The sequence below is a fragment of the Octopus bimaculoides genome, chromosome 2 (assembly GCF_001194135.2).
Source record: "Octopus bimaculoides isolate UCB-OBI-ISO-001 chromosome 2, ASM119413v2, whole genome shotgun sequence".
Taxonomy (NCBI): domain Eukaryota; kingdom Metazoa; phylum Mollusca; class Cephalopoda; order Octopoda; family Octopodidae; genus Octopus; species Octopus bimaculoides.
The window spans coordinates 119,889,478-119,893,426 of NC_068982.1; the positions used below are offsets into that span (position 1 = coordinate 119,889,478).

Here is a 3,949-nt window from a genome sequence, read left to right on the forward strand (position 1 = left end):
TCTCTCTCTCTCTCTCTCTCTCTCTCTCTCTCTCTCTCTCTCAATCATTCACCCTCAATACATTTCTGATACTGCTATGCTATATTGAATAACGTGTTGTTTCGAAGCTATAAAACTTGAAATAAAATTAAATATAACTACACCTAGACTCTGCAAAAGAATTTGCAGAGAACCAATGAAATATGAGTAAATTAACTTAAACGTTGACAGATATTATTAGTTGAACGTGTAATGAAAGATGGCGGTTATGAATGTAAGTTACATAGAACAAAATCACATTGGCTAGATAAATCATGGATTATATACATACATACAGAGGACCACACATATACATATGTGTGTGTGTCTAGGTATGTATGTATATACACGTATATATTTATACATACATACATGTATATATATATATATATATGTGTGTGTGTTGTGTATGTGTGTGTATAAATTCATACGTATTTATGAATGTATATGTCTCTTCCTATATATATGTGTGTGTATCTATATATATGTGTGTGTGTATGTGTGCAGATATGCACGCACACATACACACACAGACTCATACACATATATATTGAGAGAGAGAGGGAGAGGAGAAGGAGGAGAAGAGAGAGAAGACCAAAAATTATGCTTCAAAATATGAAATATTTTGTTTATATCTATTTGTTACGTTTTCTTTCTCTCAATATTTTTCTGAAGATAGATTGGTCCTTATGAGAAAGAATGCTTTAATATTTTACTTGTTTTTGTTAGTTCGTTTTTTCCCCATGTTTTTGCCATTATTTGTATTTATTGATTGTTATGTTGGTTGATATTGTTGCTGACATTGCAGTTAGAGTTATTTTATTTTTCATCATGATTTCTGTTTTTCACATGTAAATTCTGACTTTTTATTTGATGCTTGTATTTCCTTGTTATTGTTGTTGTTGCTGTTGTTTTTTATTGTTTTATTGTGTTTTTTTTTTGTGGTGTCGTTGGTTGCAGCGGTAACGTTATTGCCGATATTATTGTTGTTGTCTCATCGTTTTGTGGTTTGCTTTTATATTTTATTTAAGAAAAGGAAAGCAAGTAGAAGTCAAGACTGTGTTATGAAAACCGTTCCCAGAACGTTCAAAACTGAGAATATTTGCTTCTGTGACTTTAATAGTTTTTCAATATTTTCAGTTTCTGAAATTCCGCTAACAATTGAATCCAATGACAGAGAAATTAAAAACGAAAATTTAAATTCTGACAAAGAATACTTTTCGAATATGGCGTCAAAACTTCTAAGACATCTGTGGTGAATACAGCAGAGGAAATGGTAGGCTCCAAGCGATTCAACACTACCATATGTATTTGATTACCCGTTAAAGTCAGTTCACTTCATCTTGTACTGTTAATGCTCTTCAGAAAGCATGATCCTAAAATATTTCATTTAAATCATTTTACATTATATAACTACTTTCTTACAGGTGAATGGAAAACATTATATCATAATGCAGAATTATTATTGGGACTGTGGCGTTTCTTTGTACAGAAACTATGATAATCGTAACTAGAAAATCGTCATCAAGTAGAGTGGTAAATAATTCTCCGACCGCAACATTACAAATGTTGTGTCACAGACGAATAAAAAGTAAATCTGATTAGTTCTCTCTCTTTCTATCTCTCTATCTCCCTCTCTCTCTCTATCTCTCTCTATCTCTCTCTCCCTCTCTCTCTTTCCTTCTCTCTCCTCTCTTGTTGTTTCCCTTTTTCTAACTATTTCTCTTTTTCTCCCGCTCTTTCTGTCTCTTTCACCATTCCCTTCTCTCTTTACAACTGCTTTCCTCTCCGAACGAAAATTTTCGAACCATGCCTATCTAAACAAGCTCATTACTCCCGCTCAAACATCTGCTTTCTTTGTTTCTCATGTCCCATTCCAAATAAACCACACTGAACACGTTGACAAATAATTTATTCTAAGTGCTAAGAAGCTGAGAAACCCGCAAATCCCTAAGTGTTTATTGATGCTTTGCATTAGGCGAGATTGATTTTGATCGTCGCTCTGCTCGATCAAATCTCGCCTAATGCAAAGCATCAATAAACACTTAGGGATTTGCGGGTTTCTCAGCTTCTTAGCACTTAGAATAAATTATTTGTCAACGTGTTCAGTGTGGTTTATTGTATGTAGTACTAAGTTATCTATGTCCCTTGATTTTTAGCATTGCAGGGTGTTATCTGAGGGGTGCTTTCTATTGCAGTTCTATGGAAGGATATGACACACATGCATCAACCTAACTACAAAAGTTAGAAAGAACGAGAGAGCTTATATGTTCTCAGCCACAACACAGTGGTAAGTTCCACTGAACTCATTATTGTGTTGTGGCTAACTTAGAATTTCCACACAACAATGTAATCTTCATTAAGATAATCTCAGCCTGATGATTAGATATGTTGATCAATGTTCATTGCATAACAATTGCATCATGTGCTTCAGCTTTTTACGAAACATATGTAGCGTACATTTTACATGTTCCGCTCACTCAATTTGGATTTTCTGTTCGCATTTTCGCAGTATTAGTTGCTAACAATGAACTGTATAGAAACTCGCAGCAACTTAGATACCGAGAAAAGTGTGTAACTCTATGCCAATAAATTATTGTTGTTTCTTATCGTATACTGTTCACTTTTTGTTCTCTATACCAGCCACTTACTGCTTGAAGCTGAGAAACTTCCCACACTCGATTTCCCGAATCATATTTGTATGTGAGTTGTGTGTGTGTGTGTGTGTGTGTGTGTGTGTGTGTGTGTGTGTGTGTGTGTGTGTGCGTGCGTGAACTTATATTTACGCATTTATTTAAATATGGGGTTTATAATGACGAAGAGAAGTATACGTATGTATTACTTTCAGAGTAAATGTTATTTATCATTCACTCACCTCTGCACTCCCTCTCATTCACTTCTCTCTTTCTCTATTTTCATACAGCAATATGTCTCTATGTCGTCATTTCTCTCTTGATCTATTATTATTTCTCTTGTAGAATTTATACCCAGTGCAGGATTGTATACGGTTTTGCTATCAGAGCAAGTAATAACCTATTTAATATTACTAACCAATGCATTCGAAAATAGAAGTCATTTTCTGAACACTTTCCGCGCCAAATGTTCTGCAGGATAAAACTTACTGTGTCTATCAATTTAAATCGGAACGAAAACCATTGAAGGCAAATCGTTGAAAGCCTCATTAATATCAGTAATGCATAGAGAGGAAGGTGATGTTCTGTAATATATAATCATTGTATAGCTTTGTCTTGGAAACCTAAACGAAAGTCTTAGATTTTCCATTTCTGTTTGGAGAAGTTACAATTTAGCCATAAACAACACTACCGGATTAAGTATCCTATAGTATCCTACCACAAAATAAAACAAGATTTTGACAGTGAAATTTATGACTTCTTTTTTACTCCTTTCATTTTCATTTTTCCCTTTCAGTTTTGTATTGCCTCAAATGACCTGCAACAATTTCGTTAGTTTGCAATTCAGTGATCCGTTACTGTGTGTTTAATGTCTCCATGTTACAGCACGTTGACTTAAGAATATTGCCAAAAATCTGTTCTACGAATTTCATTGTGTCAATATACTTTAGTTTACAGAACTATAAGAAATGATTAGTAGATTTACCATTAAATGTTTCCTGAGATAGACTAGCAACTTGTACATTGAATGTTGAGTATCTCTTAATCGTACTGGATTTATGCCTGCATACATAGCGTCATTACCATTATCGGCAATTACTATGTCATAAAATCTTTTTCGAAATGAGTGAGTCCAAAATTTTGAGTCTGTGAATAACAAGTTCTAATCTGTAACTTCTTAGTTTAATCTCAACGAGCTTTATATAAGGTATCTTGAAACCAAACGTCTTCAATATACAATTTCGTGTAATATTTTCTGCACATTTTGAATATCACATTTCCCATATTTCATAAGTTAA

The 3,949-nt window shown here is 33.8% G+C and overlaps 1 long non-coding RNA gene across 2 annotated transcripts in view; it reads left to right on the forward strand.

Annotated features, from left to right (window-relative positions):
- Positions 1-3,400, forward strand: part of LOC106873640 (uncharacterized) — a 12,632-nt gene extending 9,232 nt beyond the window's left edge. The window contains exons 2-5 of one of the 2 annotated variants that reach the window (XR_008263537.1): positions 1,159-1,294; positions 1,446-1,609; positions 2,217-2,308; positions 2,997-3,400. This is a non-coding gene — a long non-coding RNA (uncharacterized LOC106873640). The remainder of the gene's footprint in view (positions 1-1,158; positions 1,295-1,445; positions 1,610-2,216; positions 2,309-2,996) is intronic. The other variant, XR_008263536.1, reaches the window with a different exon arrangement.
- Positions 3,401-3,949: the final 549 nt, after the last annotated feature.